Raw genomic sequence first — 20636 nt, 5'->3', positions numbered from 1 at the left:
TGGAAAATTCCACATCTGACCGCATGTGACAAGTCTTGACCGTCAAAATGCAGTCAAAACTTTGTTTCATGAAAAAAATTATTAAACATATTATTTAGAATTACCTTCAGGCTATGTGTTTAAGGTGTATCTGAAACATAAATAAATTTTGTGTTTAAACTTGAGTCCCACCTCCAAGATATTTCATTACATATATCCAAACATTCCAAACATTCAAATAAATATCCAAAACAGTTCTGCTCCTAAGCTTTTCAGATAAGAGATACTCAACCTGTATTATAGTTGTGTCCAGTGATTTTCTCTTTAACTGTGTCTTCTATTTGGCTATCAGCATGTTCTTTCTGTAATTATTTCTGCAATTCTCCCTTGTTTCAATATTCTCAATGTTACCGAGTGGGTAAAGGATATTTTAAATCCTTTCTCATCCACAGAACTTGTCATTCTCAAAATATTTAATCCATTTCTATTCTTCTCTGCCTTCTTCCTGTGCCCAAGATACTTTTCATTATTTGGGAAACTTTTTCTATCCTTAAAGGTCAAACTCAAGTGTCCCTTTTTTTCGAAAGATTTCTCTGGGCGAATTTTATCATTTTTCTCCTGTAATATAGAACTTGGTATAGGCCTTTATCATTCATCTTTTTTCTTTGGAAAGATTAATATTGTGTTTGAAATATCATCTGTGCTCAATAGCTATATGTAACTATATAAAAGTGAATAAATTATCTGATTAATTAAGCAGTTTTCCCTTATTCGTGTCTCATTTTTATATCCCACAGAATGATAATTTCTTCAGAATATACTGAGTCCCTTTTAAGTGATAACTTTTAAGTAACTACATTACTAGGATGATGAGGTTAGTGTAGTAAAACAAGGTTAGTGTAGTATAGTGAATTGTTTCTTACCCATGCTACAAAGAATTGGATTTTGCAAGGTCAAGCAATGTTGAAGATTACACACTATATGTCCTATATGTCTCTTCAGATGTGTCCATTAGTACATAAAAGGCTAAATAAGGCTCACAGTAGTGACTATGTTTCATTTCTTTTCACTTTTTTTTTTTTTTTTGATACAGGGACTCCCTCTTTCACCCAGGATAGAGTACAGTTTAGATTCCTGTACTACACTGTAGATTCAACATCCTGATCTCAAGCAATCCTCCCACCTGGGCCTCCCCAGTAGCTGAAACTACAGGCACACACCACAATGCCCAGCTAATTTTATGATTATTGTGTAGATACAGGGTCTTGCTATATTGCCCAGGCTGGTCTCAAACTCCTGGACTTAAGCAACCCTCACATCTCTGCTTTCTAAAGTACTGGGATTACAGGCATGCACCATTGTGCCTGGTCTCATTACTTTCTACATCTGTTTAAATATGTTAAAATTGTTTCATATTACCCACATTAATGTGTAAAAGACACACCAAAAATTTTCTTTATTAATGTAAAGCAAAGACCATTAAGTTGCCTTTAAGGTTTTAGTTAAGAAGGAAAATTAGAGTTATAGATTCTAAGCCCTTATGTGAGCCAGCATTGGCTTAGGTACAGCTCATGTCATAAAGTAACCAACAACTCTATGAGGGACTCAAGACTGACCATTATAAAGAACACGTGACCTAAAGGGAGGAAGAGAAACTCAGGAATTACTCAAAGTCACCACATTTTAATTGGGGAGACTGGAATTGGTTGCTATTGTTTTACATTCTGTTCCAGTTGATAGAGAGGTTGCTATTGTTTATTTTCATGTTGCATCTCATATTTTAAAAGTTTCCAATGTGTCTTTGCATTTTAAAGTAATTTATTTGCATTTGGTACGTTTTTTCTTTTTTTCGGAAACAATCCAAATTAAGAGCCATTCTGGCTTTTTTTATTTTCCAGAAGGGCAAAGCTACATTAGGTACAAAAACATGATTTTTAAATCATTACTTACAGAAGAAAAAGTGACAACCAAGCATTTTATAAAGCTTCAGGATAATATGCTTAAGATATTAAAAACAACGGCAAAAGCATTTCAAACTTTGATGAGATTAAAACAAATTATAAATTCAGCATCTAAACAACATGCCTATTGGGGATTACCTAGAGTGGCAATAATTTTTATGTATAATAATAATTTTAATAAAACATACTGGGGAAGGCAAAGTTTTCAAACTTGAACATTAATGGTGGAGATAATGTGAAAGCTTTGATTGTATTTGTATTTTTCTTTGAAAGTCTCTGCACTAAAATCACATTTGAAAGTAATATGTAAAAATAAATAATAGGTTTAAAATAATACAAAATAATATGTGACAAGAATAAAATTCCAGTCAAAAGCCTTACTGGGTTTACTTTATTTTTGGGAAAGTAAATTTTATCTTCTGGGTTTTAGTCTTCTTGTGGCCAAATATTCTCCGGCTGTGTCAGTCAAAGCGCAGCCTTCACCTGCGAACCTGCTGGACCATGCTGTACTCACAGGTGAGATGCAGCAGCTCTAGAGAAGCCACTTGAGAGAAAGAAAAAAAGCCAGAGGGTGGCGAAGGGCTTCATTCCTATTGATCTCTAGCCCCTAACAGTGCAGTTGGCAAATAAATTTGGAAAAAATAAATTTTAGGGGTCAGCAGTCCTCTGAAGCACAGAATGGAGCAGAATGGAGAAAGGAAAGGCAAAAAATAGATCTGCGAGCTAACTTGGAAATGAGCAGCATACTTCCCTATCATTATAAAATTACTGTTCTGATCAATACATGCTCGTGATAGTAATAATCTGCATGTACCAATGACTTTACAAAGCATAATAGCATTTTCATTAATTTGTCCTGACAAATAGGTGAGGTCGTTGTCATTAACAAGCAAACATGCTCGGGGAGGGGATTTGATTTATATAAGATCACGCAGAGGCACAGTGTAGGATCTTAATCCAGACCAATCTCTCCTCTCTCTGCTTGTGCTTCTCTTTCACACACACATCTCCATCTATTAGAGATCAATATCTCTATTCTTTCTGTCTCTCTGTTCCTCTCTCTCTCCCTTTCACACATACACACACACATCTCTATCTCCATCTCTCTCTATCTTTATCATCTCTCTCTCTCCAGTAGTAATGCTTTATGCCGTATCGTTTACTAATGGCCAAGAAAGATATGAAAAAATACTTAACATCAGTAATCATGAGAAAAAATGCAAATTAAAACCACAATGAGATATCTTATACCAGTCAGGCTGGCCATTATTAAAAAGTCAAAAAGTAATACATGTTGATGAGAGTGCAGAGAAAAGAGAATGTTTATACACCGTAAACATTGGGAATGTAAATTAGTACAACCTCTATGGAAAAGAGTGTGAATATTTCTCAAAGAACTAAAAATTGAACTACCATTTGATTCAGCGATCCCATCACTGAGCATCTATCCACAGGAAAAGAAATCATATCAAGAAGATAACTGCAGCCAGGTGAGGGGACTCACGTTCGTAATCCCAGCACTTTGGGAGGCCAAGGCAGGTGGATCACGAGGTCAGGAGTAGGAGACCAACCTGAACAACATGGTGAAACCCAATGTCTACTAAAAATAAAAAAATTAGCCAGGCGTGGTGGTGCGTGCCTGTAATCCCATCTACTCAGAAGGCTGAGGTAGGAAAATCACTTGAACCCTGGAGGCGGAGGTTGCAGTGAGCTGAGATGGCACCACTGCTCTCCAGCCTGGGTGACAGAGTGAGACTCCGTCTCAAGAAAAAAACAAATAAATAAAATAACTGCACTTGCATGTTTATCACAGCATAATCCACAATAACAAAGATGGGGAATCCATCTAAATGTCCATCAATGGATGATTGTATAAAGAAAACAATATACATGTATATATGTGTACAATGGAATACTGTTCAGCCATAAAAAAGAAGAAAAACACAATATTTTGCTGCAACATCTATGGAAATGGAGGCCTTTATCTTAAGTGTAACAACTCAAAAACAGAATGTCAAATAAGATGTTTTCTTGCACTTGTAAGTAGGAGATAAATAATGTGTACACATAGACATAGAGACTGGAATAATAGACACTGGAGACTCAGAAGGGTGGAAGAGTGGGAGGGGATGCAAAATTAGTTAATGGGTACAATGTATTTTATTCAAATAACATTAGGCTAATGCCCGGACTTCACCACTATGCACTATATCCATGTAACAAAATTGCCTTTGACAGAGGTAAATTAAAGGTAATTTACACAAATAAAAAATTAAATAGTGCCAGGCATGGTGGCTCACGCATGTAATCCCAGCGCTTTGAGAGGCCGAGGCGGGTGGATCACCTGAGGTCAGGAGTTAAAGACCAGCCTGGCCAACATGGTGAAACCCCATATCCACTAAAAATACAAAAATTAGCTGGGAATGGTGGTGCACACCTGTAATCCCATCTTCTACGGAGGCTGAGGCAGGAGAATCGCCTGAATCCAGGAGACGGAGGTTGCAGTGAGTGCCATTGCACTCTAGCCTGGGTGACAGAGTGAGACTCGGTCTCAAAAAAAAAAAAAAAAAATTAAATAATATTTATAATACTATAAATATATCTCAATGAACGATTTTAGCTGCATTTAACAAATTTTGTTTTGTTGCATTTTTATTTATTATAGGTGATCTTATTTTCTTATTTCCCTTGTGATTTATTTTCAACATGAGTTGTTTAAAATATATAGTTTTATTTCATGTTATAGAATTTTCTTTCTCTTACTAGTTGATAGTTTAAGTGTATTCAGAGAACATACTGAAAATAATACCAATTATGTTAAATGTATTTTAATTTGTTTTATGGACCAACAAGTTATCTGTATTTTTGTATATTCTATATGCATGTAAAATGTATACTCTTTGTTGTTAAGTGAAATATTTATAAATGTCAATTATGTTAAGTTGATTGATACTTTGGTTTATGTCTTTTCTGTTGTTATTGATTTTGTCTATTGTCGTGTCAATACTGAGAAAGGAATCTTGAAAACTTCAACTATCATTCTGGGTTTCCTTACTTTTTCCTTTTATCTGTATCATTTCTTGCTTCAAGTACTTTAAATCTATGTTAGTAAGTGCATGTACAGTTAGAATCATTATACCTTTACTTTGTCATTGTAAAATGTTCTTTTAATCGTTGGTGATATTTCCTTTTCTGAAATATATTTTTTTCTAATCTTAATATAGCCATCCCAATGTAGTTTGATTAATGTTTCTATAGTGGTTTTATTTTCATCTTTTCATCTGTAATCTATCTACACCTTTATGTATAAAGTAGATTTATTTTACTTATTGTACAGTCTGACAATCTCTGCTTTATAATAGAAAGTTTAAATTATTTCATTATGTATTTATTGAATGTAAATTTACCATCTTTCCATTACTTTTCTTTTTGTCCAATCTCATTTTGTTCCTTTACCCTTCTTGTATTGCTTTCTTTGGGGCTGAGTATATATCTATATTTCATTTTGTATATTATCTTATTAACTATAATTATATTTTTTTTCTAGTATTTAAAATATTATATCTTATCACAGTTTAACCTAAAATAACATTATGTAACTTTAGGATTTCAAGCATAATAGAAAAACTTACAAGAATATTATTACATCCCCCTTCACCTTGTTTGAGTCATTGATACATTCATTTTACTTCTATATATTATATAAAAGCTACAGTGCATTGTAATTGATTTTGCTTGAAAAAGCATTGTTTGTTCTTTTTATTTCTTTGCTGTGGGAAAATACGCATTGTATTTACTGTCAACTATTTTCAAGTATATAGTTCACTGGTATTAAGTTCATAGGTAGGTATGTTTTAACTGCTGGGACTTAAGTTTATAAAATGGAGAAAACAACATATGCATCATGGAGTTGTGGGAGAATAAAAAGAAAATATGTTAAATCTTTGGCATTTTATTTATTTATTTATTTATTTATTTATTTATTTATTTATTATTTGAGATGGAGTTTTGCTCTTGTCACCCAGGCTGGAGTGCAATGGCACAATCTTGGCTCACTCCAACCTTTGCCTCCTGGGTTCAGGTGATTCTCCTGCCTCAGCCTCCCGAGTAGCTGGGATTACAGGCGCCCGCCACCATGACCAGCTAATTTTTGTAAGCATTTTATTAAGCTGGTATGATTTTTATTCACCCAATGACAGGTACTAAAATTATAGACAGAGTGCATAAGATGTAATGCTCATCATTTTAGTTTCTAAATTATTATTAAGACTATTACAAAATGTTCTTTGACCACTTTCTCGCAGTTTTAAGCTCCTAGCATTTTTAATTTTATGATTTTTATGAAATACAGTATATACTGCCTTGATATATTTTGCATGATTATCTAATGTTATTTTATTTAATGTGTATATATCTTGTCTCTGCATCTAGATATTAAGTTCAAATACAAACTGAGTGTAATCTTACTTTTGCATAGCTATAATCCTCTGAACAATATCTAATAACGTATTTCTCAAAGTGTTTTTCTGGGAACACCAGTCCCTGGTGAGGCTTCCTCTGAATGAGATTCTGTAGTCAAATCTAAATTTAGAAAATTTTGTATGCTGTGAGTTTTATAGGTTCACACCATTTGTTAACTGATTAAAACTTCTGGCATCCAGTTGTCCTTATAAGTAATGGAATCTCATGATTTATGTGCTTTTAAATTTATTTCATTGTTTTCATAATTTGTACATTTTATCAAGTTAATAAAACGAATTCTATAAGTAATATAACAAACTATTTTATTTTGCTTCTCCAAATGTACTAAAGAATTATATTTTGAAAGATCTTACTTGACATTAAGCTAAAAATCATGTATCCTTTGATAACAAACTTGCCTTTTAGTTTACCAGTTTACTTAATATTAGGAGAGGCAAAGAATGAGAAGGTAAAGCAGGATAAGTGCAATTTCTTCTTCATGGGAGACCCTGTGTTATATGTAAAATTACTGCTTATTGGATGGAATGTAAATATTTACTATATGCAGTCTATAACATTATATATATAGCAACATATAGAAAATGTGTTTTTCTAAGGGTTTCATTTTGCTACTGTTATGAAATTAACAATGTCCTCAACAGTGTCACTGAAGTATCATTACAATCAGCAAATTAATGATGACTCTATGTATAAACTGAAAACACTACACCAGTGCACAGTTTACTTAAAGCAAAAAGACTAGCTTTTATGGTGATTACTTTCTATTTGTATAGCTGATTCATAATTTTATGTGATATAATAAAAAATATACTATATTTGGACAAAGAAAAGCTTGATTTGCCATTTTTCAGTTATGTGACCTTGACTAGTTTACTTAACTCTACTCATAGGTTTCAATTTCCACATCTACTAAATCATGGAGTTGGATTTCACCTGTAATTCTTCATTAAGGCCAAATACCAAGCAACTGGCCATAGTGAAAATGAATAGTTATTCCAAAATAGGGTCTAATCTAAACTATCATTGGCAAAGGTAGTTTTTTTTTTTTTCTTTTTTTTTTTTGGTAGTATGACTTGATTGAGGCAATTAGTCATAAGAAGTAAATATGGGCCGAGCACGGTGGCTCATGCCTGTAATCCCAGCACTTTGGGAGGCCAAGGCAGGCGGATCACGAGGTCAGGAAATCGAGACCATCCTGGCTAACATGGTGAAACCCCGTCTCTACTAAAAATACAAAAAATTAGCCAGGCGTGGTGGTGTGTGCCTGTAGTCCCAGCTACTTGGGAGGCTGAGGCAGGAGAGTGGCATGAACCCAGAAGGCAGAGCTTGAAGTGAGCCGAGATTGTGCCACTGTACTCCAGCCTGGGTGACAGAGCGAGACTCCGTCTCAAAAAAAAAAAAAAAAAAGAAGTAAATATGAAAGGTACTTAAATTTAAATAACTTGAAATTTGGGGTATTATGTCCTCAGTATGTGACATGGATACATATGCTGGCAACTTTTAAAATTTTACCTTATTTTTATTGATATATAATAGATGTTACATATTTAGGGATACATGTGATAATTGGACGCATTCATATAATTATAAATATTTGTATTTTCTTTATGCTAGAAAACTTCAAATTAATCTCTTCTAGCTATTTTAAAATATGCAATAGATGATTGTAAAATATAGTCAACCTACGGATTTATCAAATACTAGATCTTATTTTTTTCTGTCAAACTATATTTGTTTACCCATAAGGTAACCTCTCTTCATCTGCTCCTCCCAGCAATCTTTCTAACCTCTAGTAACTACCAATCTACTCTCTACCTTCATGAGATCCACTTTTTTTAGCTCCCACATATGAGTGAAAGCATGCAACATTTCTTTCTCTGCTTAGGTTATTTTTCTTACTATAAAAGCTACTTCTTTTTATGTTGCTGAAAATGATAGGATTTCATTATTTTTATGACTGAATTACATTTTGTGTGTATATCTATATTGCATATTCTTTACGCATTCACCCATTGATGGGCATGTAGGCTGATTTCATATTTTGGCTATTGCGAATAGTGCTGCAATAAACATGGGAGTGCAGATAATTTCTTCAACATATTGATTTTGTTCCATTTGGATACTTACGTAGTGGTGGAATTGCTGGATCATATGGTAGCTCTATTCTTAATATTTAAAGAAACCTCCATACAGTTTTCCATAGTGGCCGTAATAATTTACGTTTCCACCAAAAGTGTATGAAGGTTGCCCTTTTATCACATCCTCGCCAGCATCTGCTGGCTCCTGTCTTTTTAATAAAAACCATTTTAACTGAGATGAGATGATATTGTGGTTTTGATTTACATTTCTCTGATGATTAGTGATGTCGAGTATTTTTCATATGCCTGTCAGTTATTTATATGTCTTCTTTTGCAAAATAGCTATTCAGATCATTTTTTCCATTATATTATCAAATTATTTGGGTTTTGCTTTTGAGTTATCTGAGTTCCTTATATATTTTGGTTATTAATCCCTTGTCAGATGAATAGTTTGCAAATATTTTGTCCCATTTTGAAGGATGTTTCTTCATCTGATGATTGCTTTGCTGTGCAAAATTTTTTAGGATATAATTTTATTTGCCTATTTTTGTTTTTGTTGACTGTGCTTTTGCAGTTTATCCATAAAATCTTTGCCTAGATCAGTGGCCTGAAGTGTTTCCCCTATATTTTCTTCTAGAAGTTTCATAAATTGGGATGCAACATTAAATTATTTAATCCATCGTGGTTTGATTTTTGCATATAGTGAGATATGAGACTAGTTTCAGTCTTTTGCATATGGTTATTCAGTTTTGCAGTACCATTTATTAAAGAGACATTTCCTTTCTTTTGTATGTGTGTGGTGCCTTTGTCAAATATCAGTTGGCTGTAGGTTTGTGGATTTGTTTCTGAACTTTTTATTATTTTCCTCTGGCCTCCGTATCTGTGCTTATTCCAGTACCATGCTGATTTGGCTATTATGTGTTCTTTTCCATATACATTTTAAAATTGTTTTTCCTATTTCTGTGAAGAAAGTCACTGGTATTTTGATAGAAATTTCATGGAATCTGTAAATTGCTTTGAATTGTGTTATCATACTAACTGTATTAATTCTTCTAATTCATGAACATAGAATATGTTACCATTTTTTGCATGTCCTACTTAATTTCTTTCATTGATGTTTTATAGTTTTTCTTGTACAGACATTTCACTTCTTTGACTAAACTGATCCCGAGGTATTTTATATTATTTGTAGCTGTTGTAAATAAGATTGTTTTTCTGATTTCTTTTTCAGATTGTTTGCTGTTGATGTATATAAATGGTATTGATTTTTGTACGTTGATATTTAATTCTATAACTTTACTGAATTTCTATATCATTTCTAAGAATTTTTGCTGGAGCCTTTGGCTTTTTCTAAATATAAGATCGTGTCATCCAAACAAGGCTAATTTGACTTTTTCCTTTACAATTTGGATGCTCTTTATTTCTTTCTCTTTTCTGATTGGTCTGGCCAGGCTTCCAGTAATATGTTAAATAAAAGTGGTGAAAGTGAGCATCCTTGTTCCAGATCTTAGAAGAAAGGCTTTCAATTTTACCCCACCTGACATGTTGTTAGCTGCATGTTTGTCAATATGTTATTTATCATTTTGAGATTTGACCCTTTTCTACCATGTTTGTTGAGGATTTTTGTCATAAAGTGATGTCGAATTTTATTGAATGCTTTTTCAGCATCTATTGAAATAAACATATTGATTTTGTTATCGGTTTTGTCACCCTAATGTGTCAAGTTTATTAGTTTGCATATGCACCATCCTTGCATCCCTAAGATGAATTCCATTTGATCATGGTAAGTGATTTTTTTAATGTTTGGTTGAATTCGGTTTGATAGTATTTTGTTGAGGATATTTACATTTATGTTCATCAGTGATATTGACTTGTAGTCATTTTTTGTTGTATCCTTATTTGGTTTTGGTGTCAGGGCAATACTGGTCTAATAAAACGAGTTTGGAAATATTCCCTCGTCCTCACTGTTTTCTTGAAGAGTTTGAGTTGAATTTGTATTCGTTGTTTTAACATATGGTGGAATTGAGCAGTGAAGGCATTAGGTTATGAGCTTTTCCTTGCTGGGAGACATTTTATTACAGCTTTGATCTTGTTACTCATTATTTTTGAGGTTTGTTTAGGTCTTCTATTTCTTTATGGTTTAATCTTGGTAAGTTGCATGTGTCCAGGATTTTATAAATTTCTTACAGGTTTTCAAATTTGTTGATATACAGTTTATTGTAATAGTCTCCAGTGATTCTTTGTATTTTTCTAGTCCCATTTTCTGTGTCTCCTTTTTCAATCTGATGTTATTTATTTTGGTCTTCTCTCTCTCTCTCTTTTTTTTTTTTTTAGCTTATCTACCAAATAATTGACGCCTTTATTATTATATAGTGATCTTCTTTGTCTCTTTTTATAGTATTTGATTTGTGTTCTATTTTATCTGTTATAAGTACAGCTACTCCTTCTCTTTTTTGGTTTCCAGTTGCATGAAGAATTTTTTCTCACCCCTGCACTTTCAGTCTCTGTGTGTCACAACAGGCGAAGTAAGCTTCTTATAGGTAGCATAGTAGGATCCTGTTTCCTTATTCAGCCACTCTATGCCTTTTAATTAGAGAATTGAGTCAAATTATATTCAGTGTTATTATTAATAAATGATGACTTACTATTGCTTTTTGGTTACTTGTTTTCTAGGTGTTTTGTAACTCTTTCTTTGTTACTCAATTATTTATCATTTGTCGTTAAGTGATTTCTCTGGTAGTACATTTTATTTGTCACTTTTTATTTTTAGTGATTCAACTATAGTTCTTGCGTTATTGTTACCATGAGGCTCATAAAATTCATCTTATATATATAACACATTATATTAAAGAAATGACAACTTAGATTACCAAGAAAAGGATACAAACAATGAACAAATTGAAGAAAAAATCTACAGTGTAACTCTAGTTGCTGTAAACAGCATTTAGACTTTTTATGTTGCATAATTTTATGTGTTTGTATGTTGCCTATCTCTTAACTAAATGCTGTAGCTATTGTTGTTTTTGATAGACTTGACTTGTTGGCTTATTTCCAGAGTTATGAGCAGATTGCATACCACAATCATACTACTAGAGTATTCTGGGTTTTCCTGTGTTCTTAATTTTACCAGTAGGTTTATACCTTCAAATATTTTCTTTTTTCATAATAGTCCCATCTAATCTTTTTTTATTTTCAAGGGATACATTGTAATGCCTCCTCTTTGCTTCTTTTATTTAGAATTTTATTTATTTGAGTCTTCTATATTTTTTTCTTATTTAGCCTAAGTGTTGATTTATTTTGTTAATTAAATAAACTATTAATTTACTTGTTCTTAAAAATATCTTATTATTTATTTTATTTACTTCTCCTTTAGTATTTATAATTCCCTCCTTTATCCTATCTTTGGGCTTCATTTGTCCTTCTTTTTCTAGTTCCCTGAGTTATAAAGTTAGATTGTTTATTTGAGATTTTTTTTAAAGCAGGCATTTCTCACTACAACTTTTACTTTTCGTATTGCTTTTGCTGAATCACATACATTTGGGTATGCTACGTTTCCATTTTTATTTGTTAAACTTTAGAAGGGAGAAAACACAATGAGAAAAAATAGTGTCATCAGTAAGTGGTGCTAGGAAAACAAACATTTGCATGCAAAAACGAAATCAAATGCGTATCTCACATTTTATACAAAAATGAATTCAAGATGAATTAAAGATTTAAATGTAAGACCTGAAACTGTAAAATTCGTGAAAAAAAATATAAAGAAGAAACTTCTTAGCATTGCTCTGGGCAATAATTTCCATATAGTACACCAAACACTCAGGAAACAAAGGCAAAAGTGGACACTGGATTGCAACAAGCTAAAAAGTTTCTGCACATCAAAGGAAAAAATAAAGAGAGTCAACCTACAGAATGAGATAAAATATTTGCAAGCCACATATCTGATAAGGGGTTACTATTTAAAATACGTAAGGAACTCCTACAACTAAATCTCAGCATAATGATAATAATAGTCTGATTGCAAAATAGGCAAATGTCTAGATAGAAATTTTTAGAAGAAATGCTTATGATCAACAGGTAGGTGAAAAGGTTCTCAATATCACTAATCACCAAGGAACTGCAAATCAAAACCACAATAAAATATCAATTCACACCTGTTCAAGTGGCTACTATCAGAAAGATGAAAGATAAGTGTTGGCAAGGATGTGCAGTAAAAGGAATCCTTGTACACTGTTGCTGGGCATTCAAAATGGTTCAGTCAGTATACAAAACAGTATGGAAGTTTCTAAAAACACTTAAAATAGAAATACGTTATAATCTGACAACTATAATTTGGGTATATTTCCAAAGAAAATATGATCAAATGGAAGAGACATCTACACCCTTGTGTTCATTTTAGCATTATTCATAGTAGCCAAGAAATTAAAAAAATCCAAATGCTCAACAAAGGATTAAAAATATATAAAGAAATTTGGGCATGTATATTAGTATTTCCTTGTGTATACACACACACACTCACACGCAGACACACTAACTAAGATTAGTAGGCCTTTAAAAACAAAGGAAATCCTCCCATTTGCACAATAAATCCTTGTTGAAGACGTTATGGTAAGTCTTCTGAGCTGGCAGACATTATGCTAAGTGAACTAAGACAAACGTAGAAAGACAAATACTACATTATCTCACTTACATGTGGAATCTACAATAATTAAATTCATAGAAACATAGTAGAATGCTGGTTACCAGAAGCTGAAGGAAGGGGCACACAGGTCTCTTCAAGGTGGGACACGGATGTTGGTCAACGTGTACAAAGTTTCAGTTTTGCAGAATGAAGAAGTTCTGGACTCCTAATTGTAAAACAATATTACTACAGTCAACTATATTGTATTGTATATTTGAAATTTGCTAAGCCAGTACATCTTATGTGCTCATAACACATACACGCAAACATGCACAGAAAATAGTACCTATGTGAGACATGAAATTATAGGTATGTTAATTAGCTTGATTGTGGTAAACATTTCCCAATGTATAGATATATCAAGTCACCAAATTGTAAACCTTAAATATATAAAATTTTTAGTTGTCAACTGCACTTCAATAAAACTGGACAAAAGTCAATTTTTTTAGTTAAAAGATTGAAAAAAAAAGTTAATTTTTATCATGTATTTGCCATTTCCAGTGCTCTTCATTCTTTCCTGTAGTTATTTTCCTGTTTGGTACCAATGTTCTTCTGCCTGAAGAACTATCTTTAACATTTTTTTAATATAGTGGATCTATCAACAATGATTTCATGTGTCTGAAAAAAAAATGCCCATTTGTCTTCAGTTTTAGTATAAGTTTTCTCTGGTAAGAAATTCTAGTTTGGCAGACTTTCCCCTTCCCCCAGCACTTTAAATATGTCTTTGTCTTCTGGCTTGCAGAATTTTTGACAAGAAATCTGTGGAAATTTGCATTTTTGTTCCTCTCTAATGTGTCCTTTTACAATCAGGCTGCTTTTCAGATTTTAATCTTCATCTCTATTGCTTCAACATTTTTAATATGATGTGGGTGCTTTGTGACTTTTTTGGAGTTTATTCTTTTCATTTTATTTAACATTGTGTATGTGTGCATTTATAATTTTATCATTTTTTTAAAATGTTGTAACCATTATTCTTGAAAATTTTTTCTGCACCCCCTTTTTCCCCTTGTGGCTCAAAATTGCTCATATATGAGACCATCCGATATTATTTCCCAGGTTACCGAAGCTCCATTTATTTCCCATTCATTCTTTTCCTGTTGTGCTTTAGTTATTAACTTGTATTGCTTTGTTTTCAAATTAATTACTCTTTTCTTCTTCGGTGATTATCTTATTCAAACCATCAGTAAATTTTTCTTTCTATTTATTTGTTTATTTATTTATTTTTTGAGACAGGGTCTCACTGTGTTGCCCAGGATGGAGTACAATGGCACGATCTCGGCTCACTGCAACCTCTGCCACCTGGGTTCAAGCAAGTCTCCTGCCTCAGCCTCCCAAGTAACTGGGATTACAGGTGCACACCACCACGCCTAGCTAATTTTTGTAGTTTTAGTAAAGACGGGGTTTCACCATGTTGGCCAGGCTGGTCTCGAACTCCTTACCTTAGGTGATCCAGCCACTTCCATTTCCCAAAGTGCTGGGATTCAGGCGTGAGCCACCGTGCCCGACCAGTGAATTTTTCATATTAGACATTATATTTATTTTCAAATGTAGAAATTACATTTGCTCCTTTTATGTATTTTATTTTTCTTCTCAATATGCTTAGGATTTTCTTTACACCCTTGAACCTATTTTTTATCTGTTTTAAAGTGCTTGTTAATTTCATCATCTCTGTTATTTTGGTCTGTTTCAGCTGACTGGTTTTTCTCATGCATATGCATCATATTTTATTGAATTCCAGATTTTTAAAATTCTGTATTTTTGAGTGTTATGCTTGGTTGTAATAGTTGAAGAGTGTTGGTTTGTGTTCTAGCAGTCTTTGAGACTTGTTTCTAAAGTTTTTTACGGTAAGTCTAGAACAGTCTTACTCCAGGGTAGTTTAGTTTCACGTCTAAGGCTTTCCTTGGGCCTCTACTGAGGGCACAGGCATCCAGTAAAGTCTCTGCACACTGACTGCTAGAAACTAAAACAATCCCCTTCTCTGTGTGAACTCTAGAAATTTTTCAGCTTTATGTTGCCATACAATGTTTTTTTGTTTTTGTTTTCTGCAATTGTGCTGTGATCATCCTTGCGGAATTTCAAAGACCCAAGGAAACCATTTTGTAGATTTCTATTATTCTTTCTCTGAATAATTTTCTCCTCTCCATTCCTCTGATCCATGAATTCTAACACTCTTAATTTCTATAAATTCTTATCTCTTGCTCCTTAATTTAGCAAGACTGTGGGACTCTGGATACCTCTTCTTTGCTAGGAAGTTAAAAATGTGGGACTCTGGATAACTCTTCTTTGCTAGGAAGTTAAAAATGTCTCAAAGCAAAGGGGTAGGTACAGAAATCGTGTCATGATTAAACATTAAAAATAATATTTGTTAACCGAATTTTAAATTTATAATTGATAAACTGCAAAACTGGAAGAGATTATCTACTCAGAACTTGAAATCATAAAATTTTTCTTTTTTTATTTTCTGATTCTTCATTCTATCCCTTCTTCTTTAATAAAACTGATTATTATTTATTTATTTATTTTTATTATATTCTATGCTTTGAAGCAGCAGTTACTAGAAGCCATTCAGGGTATTGTTAACTCACACTTTAAGTGCCTTTATTGATACCTAAATCAAACCATCTGCTTGACATTCAGAAGGAAGGTTGAAAAGAAAAAAGTCAACATTTATATTAGTTCTATGCAACATTATATTCTAGATGATAATGCAAGTTCATAAATGGATGTTGGCACCGCTTATAGTCATTTAGTTCAGATGTTTTAAATTACTTGTGGGCAATTTGAGAACTTTGAAAATTTTAATACATAAATATGATTAGCTTAACCTAGGAAATCTCATTAAGAAAACACAATCAGCCTTTTTATGAGACAGAGCCTATGTAAGGAAACTTATTTCTGTTTTAGAAATTCTAATAGTTGGTTGGTTTAAAATACAGGATTGTCTTTCTAGGTATTAGTTTTCAATTTGCCAGAAAAATAATTTTTATCAACTCTCTATTTTAAATATAAACTATCATATTTGGCATTTTTGTATATTTTCCACGTTGGCCTTTTACTTCTCCAAGAAGGGAAGCATACAAAATAAAGGAGTAAAAAGCTAGATTTGTGACCATGCTCAGTTTACTGACCTTGGCCAAGTCTATTAAATTTTCTCAATACATTCTTCTCAACTGTAAAATGAAAACAGCATAACTCATAGGATTGCTTATATCAGCTATAAAAAATAAATGAGAAGCATTTTATAAAAGATAAGAATATTAACTATTAGGTATTGGTCATATTTATATATTTACTTCAGTTAACCGTCTTCTCAAAAATGAGTGAAGAAGAAACATAAAAACAAAATTATCTGTTTAATATGCCAGTACTATTCTCTATGCTTGTCTTCATAGTCCTCTACTTGGGAAAAGTATGAAAGGAGATATTGGAATACAATATTGCCTGCTGAGGTATAGGCCCCAGACTGTTAAAGCCACTTTGACATAACCCTTCAAACTTCGTGTTTTCTCAACCCTACTTTAATTTTCACATAGCTTTTTAGCTAGGCATTCTCACAGACAGAAAATGAAAGAGAGGATCAGGATGACATCAACCCAAAAACGAAGAAAAATGGAGAAAGTCTCAAGACAGAGGAAGCTTTTGAACCTCTTATCACTCATCTGAAAGCTCCAACTCCTAATACCATGGGCCAAGTCAGTCTTTGGCCAGAAGAGCAGGTCTTCTCGGGGGAGATGTAACAATGGAGGGGAAATTCCTTGGCATTTCCTGTCTGTAGGCAATTGTTGCTCTCAATTCTGTATATTTTGTTCTTTTGCTAATGTAAACAGTTGAACAGTCAGTTCCACTGTCCGTGAGAACTATAAATAAAATTCTGGTAGGAGAACTTCAGTAGAGATTTTAAAAAATTTACCTTTTAAGGTTCACATTTTCAAAATTGCAGTTGGCCTTTGGTAACTTCTTGAGACTAATGACAGACTAGAGCTCATGACTTCCTATAAATTTATATTTAATGCTACCTCCAAAAATCATCTCAGCATTTTACTTCAATTACAGTTTCCCCAGAACCACCTTATACACTGAGATAAGGACTCTTCTTACCCATTTCTTTTCTTTTCTTTTCTTTTCTTTTCTTTTCTTTTCTTTTCTTTTTTTTTTTTTTTTAAGACGGAGTCTCGCTCTGTCGCCAGGCTGGAGTGCAGTGGCGTGATCTCGGCTCACTGCAAGCTCCGCCTCCTGGGTTCCAGCAATTCTCCTGCCTCAGCCTCTGGAGTAGCTGGGACTACAGGCGTCTGCCACCACGCCCAGCTAATTTTTTGTATTTTTGGTAGAGAAGGAGTTTCACCGTGTTAGCCAGGATGGTCTCGATTTTCTGACCTCGTGATCAGCTGTCTCGGCCTCCCAAAGTGCTGAAATTACAGGCGTGAGCCAGCCACAGTACCCGGCCCCTTACCCATTTCTTAACTTGATGTTATCTAACTCAGTCATTTTACCAAAACAGGTTCAACAAACAGGTCTTATGCATGTATTTAGATAAGAGCATAGCCCAAATCCTACAATATCCAGCAACATAAAATATCTTCCAAATATGCCCCCTGTATATTCTTAGATAAATTATTTCTTCCCACAGGCAAAACTATAAAGCACATTTGAGTCAGTCCTAGTCAGAGAATGGTCTTGAAAATTTGGAAGATATGAAAATTGTGTATTCTTTTAGATTCTCTTAACTTTGCCTCTGTTTTGAGTCTGATATCTACAAATGTATGTGATAATGTGACATTGGAATCCGAAAGAATTAGCAATCATAGAAGCAAGCTGCAAACTTAGCATTGCTATAATCGAAACCGTCTATGAAAGCTGCTAAATATTTGTTATTGACAAATGTAACAATCGCTCATATTTGCATAACCCAATTAGAAATTAGCAAAATAATTTCACATATACTTGAGTCTTTTGAAGAGAGTAGATAAAAGGGACAGTATTATGACTATTTTAGAGTAGGAAAAAAAAAAAAAAAAGAGAACTGAGACCTGATGATGGCAAATGACTGTCAAAACAAAAAGCAGGTAGAATGGGTCCTGGACTCAAAACCAAGGTCACTGCGCACTCCTAGAGACCAGTAATAAAACAGGAGTGCACCAAGAGCAACCTAATTCCCGGTGAGTGAAATTACTAAGGGGAAACCAAAAGACGTCAGGCAGTAGAATAGAAAGAACACATGCTAGAAAGTCAGACAGACCTGAGTTCTAATTCTAGGTTCCTCTATTTACTCAGCTCTCAGGTTATAAGTTTTCACATCATCACTCAATAACTGTAAATATGTGAAATTCATAAGATTATTGGCCGGGCGCGGTGGCTCATGCCTGTGATCCCAGCACTTTAGGAGGCCGAGGCTGGCAGATCATGATGTCAGGAGATTGAGACAATCTTGGTTAATACAGTGAAATCTCATCTCTACTAAAAATAAAAAAAATTAGCCGTGCATGGTGGCGGGCACCTGTAGTCCCAGCTACTCGGGAGACTAAGGCAGGAGAATGGCATGAACCCAGGAGGCGGAGGTTGCAGTGAGCCAAGATCATGCTACTGCACTCCAGCCTGGGCAACAGAGCGAGATTTGGTCTCAAAAAAAAAAAAAAAAAAAAAGAATATTAAGAAGATTATAGTTACTAAAAATGTGCATTATACACATAGTATTATGCTTAGCAACTAAATGATAATATTGATGTGATTACCTTATTTACTTTCTTGTTCTTAGTGCATTGAATGTGGTGATATTGGGCTAAATGGTCTCTAACGCACTAATAATTCTAGGTCCAATTAAGCTAATTAAAAATTGTTTGGTGAACACATACAGGTGAATTTTCAGGTAAATGTAAATATTGCATTTAATTTGTCCAATATCATTTGATATTCAAATTCAACATATATTTATATAATGCAATAGTAAATATAATTAAACAAGTATTTATTGAACATTTACTACATACTACAACCCGCAGGTTAGGCAGGGAACCCAACAAATCACCTGCCCTACAGAAACCTGAGTCCTAGTAAGAATAACAAATAAAAAGGAAAAATATATATATACACTCATATATATAAAAAAAAAACACCGCATAGTGATATAGTGATAAATACTGTGAACTAAATGAAGTAGGGTGTGGACAGTGAGTGACTGATGTACTTGGGGGAGACAGTTTTATGTAGGGAAGTCAAAGGAAATATCTAAGAAAGCAATAATAATAATAATTTTTTTTTTGAGAAGGAGTCTCACTCTGTTGCCCAGGCTGGAGTGCAGTGTCACGATCTCGGCTCACTACAACACCCGCCTCCCGGGTTCAAGCAATTCTCCTGCCTCAGCGTCCTGATTAGCTGGAATTACATGCGCCTGTTACGACACCTGGCTAATTTTTGTGTTTTCAGTAGAGACGGGGTTTTGCCTTGTTAGCCAGGCTGGTCTTGAACTACTGACCTCATGTGATCTGCGCGCCTCGGCCTCCCAAAATGCTGGGCGTGAGCCACCACCAGCAGCCCAGGAGCGAGAGATTAGAAGCAACTTAAATGAAAGGATAGAGGGAGCTACAGGGAGTGCTGGGGAAAATACTCCAGGTACCACGAATGGGAAATGGAAAGGTCCTGAGGAAGAGAACACGAATGTGGCCAGGCTGGGATAAACACAGCGGAGTGTTAGGAGATAGAGCAGGAAATAAGTCCAGGCCATGATGTATTCAGCCTTGTAGGCCACTGACTCTGTACTTTATTCTGCATGAAATAGCAACTGTAGGAAGGTTCTGAGCAGATGGCTAGCATCATCTGATGTATTTTGAAAAAAATCACTCTGTTATGTACAGAATAGACTGTGTACAATCTGTGAACAGGGTGGAAGCAGGGAGGTGTCAAGAAACTATTTTAATTGTCCATTTAATACATTTTTCATCCAATATGTGCTGTTGTTTATTTTTAAAATGCCCTATTTCCACATATCCTTACAACGTTGTTTCAAGGAACCTCCACTAAATTCTAACGTGGCTACAATTTGGCCAAATGGAAATCCCTCACCTGGGCACTAACTCGTTTCTATGTGATGCTTTCCTAACATTTTGGATTATATATTACTGTCTCCCCATTTACTCTGGGATAACCAGAGACCCTCACAGGACTCCCACCAAGACTACAACAGCTGACTGATCCCATCAACTCAGCACTGAGCAGTGAGCTAAATAATTTGCATTGACAGTGCAGTAGAGGAGAAGATGGAAATATCAAAAGGTAGGGAATAAAAATGTATGCCTGTTAAATATCAGGAGAGGCCACTCATCCCACAATGAAAACATGGACAAGCAGTTAACTTGGACTAAGTTGGTTTGGGAAAGTTTCCTGTGGGCTATGAGGAATTTCACTGGTTTGTCCTCACCTCCTCATCTTGAATCTATTTTGTAAGCGAAAAAAAAAAAAATCAGA

Source organism: Macaca mulatta, chromosome 13 (assembly GCF_049350105.2).
Source record: "Macaca mulatta isolate MMU2019108-1 chromosome 13, T2T-MMU8v2.0, whole genome shotgun sequence".
NCBI classification, from domain to species: Eukaryota; Metazoa; Chordata; class Mammalia; order Primates; family Cercopithecidae; genus Macaca; species Macaca mulatta.
The sequence above is the reverse complement of the archived record's forward strand: the minus strand, read 5'-3'. Positions refer to the sequence as shown.